Source organism: Ursus americanus, chromosome 22, assembly GCF_024610735.1.
Source record: "Ursus americanus isolate L20-20 chromosome 22, mUrsAme1.1.p, whole genome shotgun sequence".
Taxonomy (NCBI): Eukaryota; Metazoa; Chordata; class Mammalia; order Carnivora; family Ursidae; genus Ursus; species Ursus americanus.
In genome coordinates this window covers 36,784,449-36,801,549 of record NC_142148.1, presented here as the reverse complement: position 1 = coordinate 36,801,549, position 17,101 = coordinate 36,784,449, and the positions used below count along the sequence as shown (strand labels likewise).

The 17,101-nt window shown below is 41.7% G+C and overlaps 1 long non-coding RNA gene across 10 annotated transcripts in view; it reads right to left on the bottom strand.

The window, feature by feature from the left end:
* LOC123799865 (uncharacterized) overlaps positions 1-17,101 on the bottom strand; it is a 503,415-nt gene that overhangs the window by 108,389 nt on the left and 377,925 nt on the right. For 9 of the 10 annotated variants that reach the window (XR_015720954.1, XR_015720957.1, XR_015720958.1 and 6 more), the window contains one exon: positions 16,957-17,070. The exons of the other annotated variant lie outside the window; for it this stretch is intronic. This is a non-coding gene — a long non-coding RNA (uncharacterized LOC123799865). The remainder of the gene's footprint in view (positions 1-16,956; positions 17,071-17,101) is intronic. 10 annotated transcript variants of the gene reach the window in all.

The following is a 17,101-nucleotide window of genomic DNA, read 5'->3' as shown; positions in this document are numbered from 1 at the left end:
TCTGCTGAGTGGCATGAATGATAATAACTGTAACTTTCTCCAGTGGTATTCAATAGCAACTTGGCAGTAAGGAAAAGAAGTTTGGAGGATCTAGACTTGGAATTTTATAAGATGAGTTGATGGAATTAAAGATAAGTATAATGAAATAGCTGAAGTGATGTATAATGGGGTGTCAGGAGGACAGGCAGAAAGTAAGGAGAATAATGAGGCCGAAAGACTGATGTAGAGAGGGTTAGGAAGAATAAGCTTTAATTTTCTAGTTAGGGAATAGGATTTTAGAGGCGGCTGAGCTTCAGGTTCTTAGTATTGTCTTGGGAGTGTGTGGTTGAAGTTCAGTGGAGGGGCGGGCCACTGGTTAAGGAAGTTACAGAACTGGAAAGTCCAGAGATCAGTGTTACCTCTGATGCTGGTAAGAGTTGGAGTGGGGATCAAGATCACTGATCAGGTGCCAGGATCCCCAAAAATGAATGAATGAATGAATCAATGAATCAATCAATCAATCAATCAAATTTGTCCTACTGGACTCAAGAATACTAAATTTAAATCTATATCAGACATGCACATACAGAGCCCAATAGTCAGTGTGAAACGCTTTCCTAATTTGCCAAGCCATAGGCAAGAAATAAGCAGCAATTTTCCACAAAGCAAAATCAGTTTCTATTCAGACATATTCAAAGACATACCTTCTTTATGTCCTGTACTGTCTGAGTTGATAATGTCAAAATGTTTGAACTCCTTCCTCCATTTCCTGAAAGTGATGGACAAAGCTTTGCTGAGGAGTGTGAGATACCCACCTCAAACCCTAGGGGTTTGACAGCATCCAAATCCCTCTCCAGTCACTCATAGATGACCAGTATTGCTCTGGGGAGGCTCACTGAATGCTTGTTGAAAGGAAAGGACTTGAGCCATATGCTAAAATAGAGTAAGGAGAATTCTCATCTGAGGTAGATGGTTTCCTCGTCACCAACATAATCTAAGGGAAGTCATTTCTTCGGGAAATACCAGACCCTTGGCATACTGTTTGACTAGTCTCAACAGTTCAGAGAAATTAATATGACATGGGCCAGGGCATACCAAATATACACCATATGGAATGAGACGAGGAGTGACCTATCCATTGTCACTTCCTGATACCGATTCTTGTTGATAACTCGGAAACTTCTTCCAGGTGCTCCCTGTCCTCCCTTCTCATCAGTGTGCAGGTCCTCATCACGTGATAATCACAAAGAACAAGTTCTTTGATAAGTTTGCCCATGGAACTTGGGCCAGGTGATTTTCTTACATTATTTTTGATCTTGAGAACAACCCTTAAAGTAGGCATTACCATCTCACATTTACAAATTGATAGATCGAGGCTTAGAGGTTACATTTCTTGCCCAGTGGAAAAGTCAAAAGTAATTTTGGGCAGCGATCTGAGCCAGGTCAGGCCAGTAAGAAAGCTGATGCTTTGTCCAAAATTGCCAGGTGTCCTCAGAAACTCTATTAAAACTATGGCTTTTTAGATCCCATTTGGATGTCTTAAGGATGAAGGTTGTTTATTGCTTGGATTCCAGGTACACTAATATTTGACTTCTAGTTGATTCCATATCAGCATAACCCTTTCCCCATCATCTTACATTGTATACTGCCAGTCAAGAGGGGTGCAGGAGGATAAAGCAGTCCTTCCTGAATCCTTCCAGATTCAAGATTTCAGGAGGGATCCCGAACAGTCTTTGATGAGTAGTAATGACATTTTCTCACCTTTCCCACCAAAGTGGCTGCTCTTCTAGCTCTATGCTCCAAGGAACAGAAGCAAAAGCAACACAAATAAGAAAAAGAAAAAGAAAAAAAAAAAGATTCCAATCCACCATTTCATCTCATATAACCAATGGACTTCAAACAATATATTTAATGGAGGGGGATGGGTATACAGTGCACTACCATGACACAGGCTGGAAATAGTTAATGGCTGTCAACACAATAGGAAGAAATGATGACTTGGAACTTGAAGGAGTCAAAAACTGTAAGAATTTAACACATATCAGGAGATTTCGGCAGGAGGCCACCATGAATGCTTTTCCAGCCACCAGTCATGAGAAGTTGGCAAAGAAAGTTTGCCTTTGCCTGACTGCCTTCGATAGTACAGCAAGTTGTAAATAGGATTGGAAAGCAGGTAGATTTATTATTAAGTTTTTCTGCAATGCTATTTTGTAGGGGAACAACAGAATCACATGTCCCCACAACATACACAGTTCTGCTCTCAGAGCCACAAGCTTAGCAAACCTTTTTCTGCTTTTCTCAAATGCTGAGATTGATTTCTCTCCTCAGGGTGCAGTGCAGGAAGATTATTTTTAAACTGAAAAAACTTTCCATTCAAAAGCAAGTTCTGAATAAATAAATACATAGATGGAGTCTCTTTGATATGCAGGTTGATAATGAGAAGGAATGGAACAGTTTGGGAAGACGTCCCTCTGATACGAGGCAAATGGCTGCAAAGAATGAATTTCTTTAGGGGAAAAAAAAAATTCCCAGTGAAAAATAGTCTACTTTCCTGAAGATCAAATGTAAAGAGAACCACCATAGTTTAGTATACTGCTTGGCTTAGCTTAGATTTTTATTTTCTTGCTACATACAGATAGAGATAGATGAAATATTTTGAAAAGGTAACCTATGCCCTGGAGGTCTAGAGCCCTAAATTTTGACAGAACTCCTAAACTCTACAGCCTCTTTTCTCCACTTAGAAAAGATACATTATTCTTGCAACCTGATGTATTCTCCATTTTATGAAAAATAATACGTAAGACCCACTGTATCAGTCAGGGTTTAATCAGAGAAGCAGAACCACTAGGATTATATATACCCATATACATATGGATTTTTTTACAGGGATTTGACCTGTAACAACTCATGTGGCAGCTCATTAAACAGTCTCTGTAAGACTATTGTTTTTTCATCTGATGCAGAAACTTGAAGTCCCCAGGGCAGGCAGTTGGGAAAGGAAAGTGGAGGTAAAGTGGGAAAGATAATTGACCGGTGAGAGTCCACCAGGAAGAACTGGAGCCATAGCGATCGCGCTGCCTCCCATTTTTGTGATGTGAGTGTCCTGCAGAAGCTGGAGCTCATTGTCATGAGCTAAACACACACCTGGCCCAAGACTGGAAGAAGCTGAAGGAGGATCCAGGGGAAGGTGGAGCAGTTGTGGGCACAACGGCTGCCCTGCAGCAACAAGGGGAACTGGTAGATTAATGACAAGGTGTACGAGGGACAAAAGCATCTTCCCCGTCCTTTCAGAAGCAAAGGCACATGGCTAATGCATCACCTCCAGCCTCCAAATCTTCTAAGAAAATATCTCTGGCAGCCCATCTTAACCAGAAACATAGAGGAAGAGAATTCTGGGAAGTGTCATTCAGCTTACCACATTGATACGTTACAAAGCCATCACACCCGCTCATGTGAAAGCACATGGGCCCTTACTCCAAAGCATACTATCAAACCAGGGTCTGAGCCACAGGATGGTAGGAAGGGCTGATTCCAGAGCTCCAGGGCAGGTGGCATGGCCACATCCAACTGCAGACCCACAGTTTCACCAGGCCGCTACCTCCACACAACTGTCAACAAACTCTACCATGCCTCCCTTCCCGAGAACGTTTTCCTAAGTTTTCTCCCCCCAAATGAGGGGAAAACGCATACCTTTAGCCATTTCCAGAAACACACAAAGTAGGCCTATAAAGAATAGGGAGGGATAGAGAACATATCCATTTCTCTGAGACATGACAGAAGTTCTTTTTTCTCTAGTGACATGAATAGACCAAGTACTGGTTTCCTCCTCTGGTAAAATGTTGATATCAGTTGATTTGGAATGATTGTTTTTTTGTTTTGTTTTGGTTTTGTTTTTTAATACTGCCCATTCATAACCCAAACTCTCTCAAACAACTAAATCCACTGGGCAGTAAATATATTTGATATATACTATAGGATGTAACCTGAGGTGCTTGTAGCATGAAAATACCGACGTTGCATTAGAAATAAAGAATCCTACGGTTAGGTTTGACAGGATGAGTATATGTAAGTAACATTACCCCAGTTATTATGCAACATGTCAATGATTTAAAGATATCTCATAAAATGATTTTGTAAGTACTAGATATGTGTGTGTGTGTATTGTTAGTGTTGTTAGTGTCAGTGAGTGTACAAATGAATTAAAGGATTTCCTCAGGAGGGTATGAGTTTTGACTCCGGTTTGAAAGTGACAAAAACTTGAAAATGCAAAAGAAGTCACCAGGCGGAGCATTCATTGTATTGTGAATAATGTTAAGGGGAGTGATTTTAGAAAATCTTAATAGGGGATTAAGAATCTAGACTGATGAATAGCTGGGTAAGTGAGTAAATGACCCTTCTCCCAAGGAGGCTGGGAAATCTGAATTGTATATGACATACAATAAGGAGCCATTTGTGGGGTTAGGAATGATTTGATGAAAATGTCAGAGGAATATACCAGATGGATGATAGAAGGGAAATTCCAGAAAATTAGAGGCTTAAAGAACTGGTACTAAATTCCCATTAATGAAGAAAATAAGGACCCTAAGGATGTGACTATGAAACAGAAAAGTAAGCATCTGTGAGCCATTAGTCAGAAAAAAAGCTTGCCATCAAACAACCAGCAAGTAACACTGAGCTGCACCACTGTTCTCAACTCAGGACCAAACTCTGTGGGACACACTCCAGAAAATACAGGCTCTCCTGTCTTTGAGGAAGGAACAGGCTAGGAGACCAACAATTAAAGGAGAGATCCTCCATTTCCTAAAATAATGTACTATGTAAGAGAAACAGGATCTTCATGGGGGGTAAGAATGGTTGTTTTTCATGTTGAAGATTGGGTTTGATTGGGATATGGCAGATTTTAGCCTCCAAGAGGTCCACATCTATGCCCACACTTATGTCACATGCTCTCCTTACAGGAGAAATTGGTCTTCCTCCTTAAAGAGGTGGGACACATGCTCTCTCTCCTGAAAACTAATAGGACCGCAACTCTGACAAAATTGATGTTATATGACTTCTAAAGGCAGCATAGTCTCTGTCTTGCTTCCTCTCTCCAGACACAAACGTTGGAATTCTGAAGTTTTCAGGTGAAAAGCCCTTCTACCTGAAGCTGCCATACTGGAGAGATGTGTAGGGAGACCATTACATTGGAAATAGATGCCCAGAGAGCTCTGGCTCTTCCAGCCCCTCAAGTGTTTTGTCTTCTAAGTCCATGTGCCAGACATGTAAGTGAGGAAGTCTGGATGATTCTAGCCCCAGCTTTGGGCACCACAGCTGATGCCCCATGGAGCCAAGCTTCCAGTTTTTTAGCTTAGGACTCCCACCATGTTGGGCAGAGGTGAGCTATCCTCACAGTACTCTGTCCAAATTCCTGACCCACAGAATCCATGAAAATGTTAAAAATCTTGTTTTACATCAGTAAGTGTTTGGATAATTTATTACACAGCCTTTAAGGACTCTGAGGTTATAGGGGGAATACAGGTTGATAGAAAAGATGGAAATGTATGTCCAAAAAAAGTAGGAGGGATATAAAATATCATTAGTAGTAATAAAACTGGTACTGACAGTACTAGTTACAGTAGCAGTAGCCTTGATGGTAGTGACAGAAGTAGTAGACCTAGTAAGTAGCTAACGCATCGAATCTAAGGGTCTTAGATCAATTCTGTCACCTAATCCTTAAAAAATGAAAATGAGGATAGTGTGTTTATTATCGCTCCTTCTCAGAGGGGAAAAATGAAGTGCAAAGAGATGAAAGAACTTGTCCAACGTGCCTGGCCGTGGTGGAGACAGGATAAGGCTCCAAGCCGACTGGCTTCAGAGTCTGCTCACTGACCACTAGAGCATCTGAAGACAGGTGTGAGGGTAGTGGGGATCTTAACACCGAAACTAATGATGGATATTTTTTTTAGCAGTTACCCAGACTCTCGGCCAGGTGCCATACTAAGAGCTTGAAATGAACTGTGTTAACACACAATGCAGGTAAGACAGCTGGCAAGGTGTATAAATGAGCCCAGTGGCCGGAAATGGAATCTTTATTTGGGGCCAAAAAAGACAGGTTAGAAAAATTACTTGTCCTTAGTTGTGAGTTTTGGAAACTACTTAAGATAATGCAGAGTAGAATTAACTAGGCAAGTCATAGTAAGCCCTGCAACCAGAGAAGTGACTGGGAATATAACAGGAATAGAAGTACAGGTTGTGAATTAAACCCAAGTGCACCAAATCACAGAGAATCTATGTGGCACATAAGCAATTACTCACATACGTCCTTTTATCTGAAGCCGACATTCTCCATAACTTTGAATAGCACTGGAAAAGAATCCAATAAAGACCCAGCCTGCAGGCTTACTTTTAAAACATTATTATTAATATACAGTGATGCAACATTCATTGTGAGTCACTCATAATAATTTTCAGGGCTAGAATAAAATTCCTTCTTTCATTTAGCACAGCAACTTTCAAAAATTAAAACAGATGCAAATGTGTAGTTTGCCCACATTCTGATTCTGCTCTCAGATATTCATCCGACAAATCAAAGCCTTCTCATGAATTAGCATTTACTGCAAGATGAAATCTGGGAAGATGGAATAAGGAATTTTCTCTCTACAACATAAGCAGGTTCTTTTTTTTTTTTTTTTAAACTTTCCCTTGATTGTGATTCTGGTCTCCTCCATCATCACCTGTGTTTGATCTCTGCAGTGCCATTTGGATTTGGATTAAATTGTGAACTCCCAGAAGGCGAGTGCTGTCCTACTTAATATATTCTCTAGAGCCCTCAACCAAGGACCATATGGAAAGGGATTGATATTAGGAAGAATAGTGATGGTGGTAAATACAATGGCACTTCTACCCACAGCCATACTCTCTTCCACCCTTCTAACATAATGCAATTTTTTTTTTCCAAATCAACTATGCACCCAAAGCTGGGAAATAGATCTTGATTGATTAGGCCAGTCCTGGTTATCCTCTACCTCTTTCCTGTTCTCCACGGAAACTACCAATATAAGAGGGTATATAGGAAGGATTCTACCCCTGGATAAAAAGATGACCCCTTTCTCCCCACACAGTTACTCCTTCCTTTTTGGCATATTATGGCAAGGAGGTGTTAACAGCAGCCATTTGCAGCCATGTGGAGAGAGCCTACGAAGTGATGGCAGCGGGCTGGAGGAGCATTAACAGAAAGAATCTGGGTCCTCGATTGCATCACTGAGCTACTGATTTTTCCTTGAACCACCCACCTCCAGAAATCTTGTTTGCCACCTCTTGATTTTTCATTTGAAGCCACTTTGATCAGGTTCAATGCTACTTGTGGTCAAGCATATCCTAAGGGACAAAATACTGCTCTAACGGAACAAGATTTTTAGAAAAAACCGATATTCAAGAAATACAAATAAGAGTTATATATTAAAGTTATGTAGCCCCCTATAGATTTTCAGGAAATATCAGGCACCCAAAACCTGCATTTGTTGTTCTTACAGCACCATTTTCAGTCCTGCGGCAATTGCCCGGTACTGGAAAATTGTAGCTAGTGCGTACATTTTCCCTAGGATACTGTTAATAGAGCCCATCGCTCTTAAGCCTATTTTGTGAGGATTGTTATGTTACTAGAAGACAGAAAATGAGGCAAGGGTAAGAGATGCTGCCAAGGAATCTCAGAATCACTGTGAGCCTATGAGGGGAGAAAGTACTAGAACCCAGTGGTTAAGTAGCTGAGATGGTAGGAAAGAGCAAGATTTTAATTCCAGCTATGTCACATATAATGTTTTTTATTTTAGGCAATTTTTTTTTTTTTTACCTCTGTGAGCCTCAATTTTCTCCTCTGTAAAGTGGAAATTATAGTAATGCTTGCATTATTTGGTTATTGTTAGGGTTAAATGAAGTCATGTTCTTAATACAATACCTGGTCCATAACGCACATTTATATGGCAATTGAGGCTTTACAAAATCAAAATTATTTCCTGACCAAGAGGTGCTTCTGCTAAAATTAGCCCTTTATCCTCTTATTTCCAGGCAAAGATGGACTCCTCCCTCCCCTTTTCCTTAAACCCCTGAGATGTGCCATTGGTAAAGTTTTGCTGCCCCCTCTTTGTGATGAATGGCTGGCTTGACTTGGGGTCATTTTTGTGAAAATGCTGGGGAATGCAGAGGGTTTCATAATATCCCTTGCCCTAGTCCTTGACTCTTTTGTAATGCAGGCCTGGTAGCACCAACTCTTAAATCTCTCAATGGGTCTTCCATGGGAACCAAGGTAATGGTCAAAGAAGGCAGTGTCGAAGTCCCATTGATTGGTCCCAGGCTCACTGCAAGTTTCTTCATAAGCCCCTGCCTAATTTTGGTTGTATCAGTATTTGTAAAGAGGAAGCTATGTGTCTAATCTTCTCTGCAGAGAACTGTGGGAAGGTGTGTGTGTTTCAGAGCTGTGTTTTAAAACTTTCAGTTTTGTAAATTGGATGCTTTTGTGACCTGTGTACTCTCTAATTCTACTCAAAGGGCAGTCCAGTAAGCAGTAGTATTAGAATCTCTGGAAGTTCTGGGCAGGCATTCCTGGCCCACTCCAGACCTAGGGAAGCAGAATCACTTGGGGCGGGGTGGGGGGGAGGGCAGAGCCTGCACTCTGTCTGGGTTCCCCGTGATTCAGATGCATACTTAAATTTGAGAACCGCTGTTCCCTTTTGCTCTATTATTTCAACTTCTACTCTTTGACAGTCTGTTTTTGTCCTTCATGTCATCTACAGGTAGTTGACTTTATGACATGTACCAACTGTATACACATTCCTAGCACAGGGATGGGCGCTAAAATAGACCCCGATCCAGCTAAGAGTCATAGTAGACCAAATCATTTAATTGCAGGTAGGTGGAAAGTCCTGTTGGAACTCTCTTGGGAAGAGAAAGTGCTGGAAATTTAGAAGAGAAAAACCCATTATGGGTACATTATGCTTTGAATCGTTAACACGTATTTATTTCAAGAATTTGAGTCTTGCCTCCTCTTCCCCCTCACACAGATGGAAGACACACATTATTCTCCCCACTCCCACTCTATTCTCTGAAACCCCATGTCACCCCTGGAAGGTTCCAATTTTCAAATAATCTTCCATGGGCCATAAAGGAGCTACTATTGTGCTTTAAATACATCTCTAATTAATAAATGGCTGTTTTAAAAAAAAAGTCTCAAATAGCTAAACACATACAGGGAAGATCAAGTGTTTGCCACACAAGCAATCAAACAAATTGATGAACAGGAAGAAAATGACTCTGGAACTAAAACTGTTCTATTATTAACCAGCAATCTGCATATTTCCCCCCAATTAATGCTTAGAATGGGATCTGAGTCAGTTGAAACCTAATTACTGGCATATCACTTTGTTGATGAGAAGCCTGCCACAGTTACTGCTCCTTGCTTCATTTGCATGAACCCTACAAAAACCTCCCAGCAGGATGTCAGTCACTGCTTTGCTACCAGAAGGCTGTGCGGTAGCTAGAACTTTCTAGAGAAATGTGTATCACTTTCTTTGTGGAGTAAATATTCTGTCACTTACCGTCCTTATTCAATTAAGAGGAAGATGTGTCTCTTGTAAAGATTTTTCCAGGAATCATTCCTACGCATGGTACAGTGAAGTTTCGTAGGGGCATGTGACTAATAGTAGGTGTGCAGGACCTGGGTTCTGTAGCTGGTGTTTGTCATTGTATTAAAGAAACGTATAAATAAACCAGCAGAAATACTTCTCTTTGAACAATGGCACTCCTAATTTCCCCCACCAGCCTGTGAACCGACAGTGCAGGCACTATTACCTTCATCATCTAGGATAGAGGTTGGCCAATTCCCGGTGTAGAGGCATGAACACTGGCCTTACCCTCTAGTCTGTGCCCCCATGGCTCTTAACATGGGTGCATCCAATGACCTCCCCCTGAAATACCTCATCAGGGGTTATATTTATAGCTCCCATACTAATTAGGTTATTTGGTGTTTTTATTTCTCTATTCCGCTCTCCCTAGCATGACCCAAATTAGTTAATTTAGCTTTCTCCATTCTCCTCCAGCACCCAAGCTAATCCACAGGGGAGTTCCCACTTTAGTGAGAAAATTTAAGTCAGCAAAGCAAAGATAGCTTACCTTTCTGTATCTGCTCAGATGATTTCCTTAATCACACCCTCCTGTTTCGTATTTCTTCCATCTCATCATTCATCTAGGCTTGGAAAATCTGTCGTTAGCCTCTCTGGAATTTGCTGGCTGCCGCCCGCCCTCTCGTTGAGGCCACAGATACGGATAGAGAGATAGCAGGTGTGGGCAAAGGTGAAGGTTGTTTCCAGGGGATGCCAAGTCCTTCAGTACATCTGCTAAGCTGGGCTACTCGTGGTCTGAGTTGTTTGTACCCCTCCAACTGTGTTGTTTGCCAGCCCCTTCATCCTGTGCACAGTGGCCCATCTATGGCCACCTGGTGCCATTGCTGTTCTGTGCCATGGCCTCAGGATCTCTTAGGATTGTGTGTTCTCTGCCTGGAATCCTTGTCTTCAGCTCTTTAAATCCTATTCTTCCTTCAGGACTCAGCTCAGATATTACCCTTTTTGAGGAATCTTCCTGGACCCTACAGGCAATTTCTAATGTACCACACTACACCTTGCGGGTCACCTATTCCAGTACGCTTGTAAGATACGCTCTATGACAATTGCCCCTTATGTTGTCCTTGTTCTAAGCCTCTTGACCTATATACCCTGATTCCATGCAGGATCTGGTCTTCTACATTCCTAAGATTCCTGTCACTACGCACAGTGCCTACACGAGACAGGGATTCACGAAGAAGGAGGTAGATGTGTAGTCAAAAGCCCCAACTCCTCTGTTCCCCACCTGCGTGAACTTGAGAAATTCACTTAATCTTTCTGCATTTTAGTGTTTTCATTTCCAATAGAAATTTCTAAAGAGTATCATTTGTTTTCTATCTCCCTCTCTCATGACCTAACAAAAACACATTTAGCCTAAAACCCAGCATAGAGAACCTCAGGTCCAAAAAGGGGCTGTCAGGGCCAAGGGCTGGCTACCCCAAAATGCATCACTTTGGTATATTGATTATTTAAAATTAAAGTTACTTAAGAGACACACTATGTAAGAAGACCACTCAGAGTCTCCTCTGTCCTCCTGGGAAGCAGGAAGGAAATCTCCCATGTGCAAGGTACCCTCCCCGTACTAGGAGGTAAAGAGCCAACCTCATCACCAGATGGGAGATTTAGAGCTGAGAATGCTATAGAAACAAACCTTGGTCCTTTTCTTCTAGCCTACTACTTCAGCCCCAATCCCACTTAGAATTTTTTACTAATTAGAACTCCCACACATGTTTTCTCCTGTCAATTCCTCACAAATTTATTGTCTTTTTGTCTAAACTGTATAAAACTGCCTGCCTTGGTCATTTGTTTGTGTCTCAATTTCATTAGTGGACCTCCATGTGTACATAATAAAACTTTGGCTTTTTTTCTCCTGTTAATCTGTCTTAGGTCAATTTAGTTCTTAGTCCAGCTGGAAGGCCTTGATGAGTAGAGGAAGAATTTTTCCTTCCCTACAAGGCAATCTCCTTGATAACGTCACCGGCGAGGGTTTCTGAGTAAGATTTTGGAATCAAAGTCTTTCGAAGAATTCTTTATCTGTCTTAGGTTACATTCCCAAGAAAATGCATAATGGATTGGAGGACAGAAGAGCTCTCTTTGTTTTCCCAAAGGTCATTTTTAAACTATTAGATTTGGAAGGGATCTTAAAATTAATTCTACTTTAGACCATCTTCATTTTATAGGCAGAGAAACAGAAGTCTCTGTATCTGTACCTTCTGTGGATGTTTTTCTGGAATCTCCTACAATCTCAGAGTGTATGACTACCGGCTGTAAATGAAAAAAGGCACGCTCCTTAGCAGCGGGGAAAAGGCTGCCCTTGTAGTTCGCAACTTGAGACGTTTATTTGGGGACCAGAATAAAAGATCGAGGCAGTGATAAAGGTTGCAGAATGTTTACTCACTTTAAAAAGATGACAGTGTCTATCTGGGAAACAACATAGGTATTTTATCAAAGAAAATGTATTCATTTAGTAAAACGTGGGCCTCAATAGAGAAGTATAGATTTTCCTACCAACAGACCTTACAAAAGAATCGGCTCCTGGGAGTACAGTGTAGAATGCAATAATGTCAAGTCACGGGGGCATGCATTCCTTTCATTTCCCGACAAGGGTTTTGTGAATGTAATCATAGTTATTAGTTGCAATCTTGCACAGGCGATCCAAGCAATAACACCAGCTCATTTCGAGCCCCTTTAGAGCCTGTGCATGCAGTAAGGGTCCTTCGCTGGCAGTTAGTATTTACATTCCATATAACCTCAAATATTGCTTCTTTGCTTTAGGACGGATTGATAGTAGACTTCGTATGCCGGAGGAAATATTTAATGAACTTGATTCTTATTCTCTATAACTCTCTAATCCTGAAGCACCGAGGCACCTCACCCAGAGATGTTTGCAGGTAATTTTTTTTTCCTGTCAGAACTCAGAAAAGGGGGAGTCGGACTCGCCTTAAATTGCTGGTAAAAAAGGGGGCAGTGGCTCCCTTTTTGGCGAATTTTATACTTGTCAAGATTTGAGCATTCTGGTGAGTGTGCTGGGGGGTAGATCCTAGTATAGCCAGTGTCCCTCTGAGTCATTTGTCTGCAACAAAATTCAGTTGCACCAGGCAGAGTAGCACCTGACTTATGGACAGTTTTCTCTAGAAAGATAGTTTGATGTAGTTTTTCAAGTACATAAAATAAAATAAACTTAGGACATTGAAGTGTTGATTTAAAGGTGATTTCTTAAGAAAAACGGGTAAGAATGAATAACAATTAATATGCCACCATAAAGGCTTTTGAAGCACTTTAGCATAATTTATTCCTTTAACTATGGCAAATGTCAACCCTGTGCTTTCCGTTAGTATACTTGGCAAAGAAAAAGAATTACCCCACAGGAAGAATTGCTTCAATTCTTTTCTTTCTTTCTTTTTCTTTTCTTTTTTCTTTTTCACCTGGGCTTTCCCCAAACCTGACTCAGGTATGCCAATGGGAGGAAAGTAGGGGGCATTTATGACAGGTGTTTTCTAATACAAACCATTAGTAAACATGAGGCACTCTCAGAGAGTTTCGCATGGAGTTCCTTCTGACTGGTAGAATCTGTGTAAAACAGGAGTTTAGGCAGTTTCTTGACTGCCCGGATTCTGCTCTGGAATTTCCAGTTCCTCTAGGACCTGGACAGGGTTCATTCTTTAACAAAGGCCAGACACAGAGGTTAGTGGAATCCCACTAACAGCAGCATTCACCAGAACTGCTGCAGAGTGGCTTGCCAGCTGCCTTCTCTGTTGGGTGTCAACACAGGGTCTATTTCTCTGGGCTTTATGGCTCTTTTGTTTCATGCTATTGGTCTCCACTCAGCTCTACTGTTTGATGACTGAAGTTGTTTGCTGCAGGTGCCACATTCTTGGTAATGAGCCCCCCACCTCCACCTAAGCAGCCCTATGACAGTGTCCTCTGTTTCCGGTTTGCCCATCTCTCCATAGCGGCAGTGTTGTAAGGCAGCTACTGCCAGTGACCCGGGCTTTGCCGTGCTTCTGGAGGGTCATAGTCTGGCCCCTGAGGTGGCCTTCTCCAAGCTGAGGGGTACCATTAATGGTCCCAGGTGGGCTGTTCAAGTACAACCCAGGGCCAAGACCCTAGTGGTTGCCAAAACACATAGGGAGGATTCGCTTTCCTTTCTGATATGATCCTAACTGGCCAATGTGTTTAAGTTGCTCGGAATAAGGAAAGAGTTTTTTTTCTGGGGGAAAACAACCTCAAGGTCAGTAAAAACTAACTGTATTCCACTGTCACATCCTGGTATGTCCAGCCTAGAGCCATATCTGTGCTCAAAGATACTGTTTGCCTGGGCTAGGTCTTGAGAAAGACACAGCCAGGATGACAACGTCAGAAACACGGCTCCGCCTGCCTGTTCTCAGGACCCTAATCTTTCCCACTTCAGGAGCTGCTGCCATGAGGAACCTTGTGTGATCAACTGAGAGTAGGGAGACTGGACTTTGATGTTGATGGCACCAACACTACCTGAACAACGGGAAAGTTGGTGCAAAACACCTAGTATACTTGTACCTCTTACTTTTTAATTGGGAACTTGAATTCTTTGAGAAGTAGAAACAGGACACTGGAGCCAATGGCAAGGTAATCTGTGACTGTGGAAAGTCTTGATTGATGAGAGGGGCTCTAGCTCTGACGTCACAAGTAGGCTGAAGGGTATAGATCATAGTCAGTGGGAGAATCTTCATGTCAGAACCACCATAAGACTGAGGACTAAAACACTAGTTTCCTTTTCCCTACTGCTTCCCTAAATATTTTTCCCATTTGATTGATAATTGAGTCTGGGGTTTTCGTTTGCCTATATGTCTATTTCCTCACCAAAACTTCAAGTTTCACTATTTCTGGGAGCTGGAATCTGTACTTATGAAACCCCTGGGGTGGAAGATCTACAAGAAGAAAATTCTTCTGACTCAAGCATCTAGAAATATGTGAGATGTTTTGATCCTTGCTTGCTTCTATCTAGGCCAGAGAAAATGAGCCACTCGGAAACCAAAGGGAAATAAAACTGCCACATCATCTAGTTGAAAGAGTTGCTCTCACCTCTCATTTTTCTATTTCCTTAGCAAAATCATGGTTGTTTGATTGTTTTGGTTAAATACCTAGTCCCAAAGCAAAGTCATTTGCTATGAAGTAAATAAATACTGGAAATTTCCATTAGAAAAAAAATTAAATATGAAATCCCATCAGTACAAGATGGCAAGATTGTGGGCTATGATTCCGGAAATAAGGATTTAGTCTAATGAGGCACTGCTCTGGTAATCTGCATTGTACCAGGGGCAGGTGAGATTCCTATGGAAAATTCCCAGTGTCTGTGAGATTGGTTGTAAAAATCACTATGAATATGAACCGCTTCGAGAGTCAGAAACTCTGGTCATGTGCCAAGGCTCTCCGCAGGCAGGAAAAAAGTAATCAATTTGTGAGAATGAAGTTGAAGATGCAGAAGAAAGCAAGAATCCTTGATCTTGAGATGAGCAGATGCCCTCCACCTTGGGGCTTCTCCAATTAAATCAAGAGTGTTTTTGGCTTTGTCTTTTCAGGTGAAGGTAAAACTGGCACTGACACTTTCCTGAATTTCCTTTCAAGGTTGAGAATATGTGTAACACAGCTCAGTCATTGCTATTGGTGTCCTGATGGGCCAAAAGAATACTGCAAATTAAGATCCTAGTATATGGCTCTTTGTTTCCTAATAAATTCCTTAAACTAAGTCTTTAAATTGGTACCATAATTTATCCTATGAAGCCAAAGATTAAAATTGTATCCTACAGGAAAAGATGAGGCACAGAGAACATTTGCCTAGTCATTCCTGGCATCAGAAATGCTTCGAAGACCATCTGCCCCCTGGTCCATATAGTTGGTTTTGCTGAGTCACTAAAGCTGGAAGGAGTACATCTAGCTCCCTCGCCACCCCAGTTCTTCTATTCACTGAACCTTGGAGGGATGTTACAGAAAAGGGACACTAAGATGTTCTGCTGAAGAAATTTCCATTGGAAGAGGCACTAAGCATGATGAAGTCCAAATGCTGTGTTACAGATGAGGACAGCATGATGCAGAAAAACTGCTGAAAATATTTGTAAGGCCCCTGGGATTGAAGAGCTAAAAGATATTTTATTCTGACCTAAGTGTCCAGGTAAGTGCTAGATATTTGTATATTCATATACGTATATAAATATAAATGTAAATGTGAATATAAATTAGCATTTCTAGTATTAAGTGGAACTTAAGCTGAGAAGGACAAATAAAATGTAGTATCCCCTGTCGGGTTTTTGGGAGGACTGGGTCCATGATAAAAGTATTTTCCTGCTTATCTTGGTTTGGGTTCCCCTTGAAGCAGATTTTGAAGGTAAGGGATTTAATTGGGATGTGATTGCAGGAAATCCCAAAAGAGGAGTGAAGGAGTGAGGTAGGGAAGGAAATCCAATAAAGAGTATATAATGGAGCAGGTGGTTACTGAAAACAACTGAATCTCAGTCCTGCTGGGGGATACTAGGAGACAGTGTAACACACATCTCAGAGTTGTCTCATCAGGAGGCTGTGGAACCTAGGGTATTTGTAACCAGCTGCAATCCCTTATTCCTCAGTAATGTCAACCCCTCAGCATTTCTGGTCCATTCTGCATGTGGCTGAAAACCCCTCAACTGAGAGTCAGAGCTGCACGCCGTAAAATGCTGTGTGTAATGAGTGTGAGGGGATGGGGGCACTTATGGCGTCAGTTACAGTTCTTCTACCATGGCTAAGAGAAGAGGTGCTATCTCCTGAAGGGCCAAGGCCAAATTCTGTGATCCTCCAAGGGAGATGACTTGTGATATCTTGGGCTGCTATAAGAAAAGGAGGCTGATGTTATTTGAGGATGGATATTTGCCACCGTTTTGAATCTGCAGAAACTTTCTGCATTAGAGTAGAGCATGTCATCATAGCTCTTAGAAGTTTTTGGCACAGGTTCCCTGGAGTTGGGAGTTATGTGTGAATATAGGGTCTAGTGTCTTCATATAGTCCAGTAATATCTGAAGGCACAGGTTCCTCTGAAGGGGTCCATAGAGCTGGCTTGAAAGCATTGTATAATTGTGTTTTTATCAGTAACCCTAGGAGAATGAGGACAAAGGCTTTAACAGTTCCAGGGACTCCATGTGTAGGATAATGGAGGTTAACAGAATCCAGGAGTTGTGGGGCTCCTAGTCAAGTACTGGGATCCCTAACATGAAAAACTTTTGGGAGTCTGGACCACTGGCAGGGCCAAAAGAAGACTCAACTGCCACTCTCTAAGAGCCTTCCATAGAAGGGCCAGGGAAAAGGTGAGCATCACTTCAGGAAAACCACAGATACTTACGGGAAGGCAATTTATCAGACAGAAACAGATCCACTGACAGCAATGATCATAGTTATTGTATCCCGTCAATAAAGATACTTGCAATTTTCTTTTTCCACTGGAAAAAATTAGAATCTAGAAGAGTTGGGGGAAAAAGAGAGCTTTA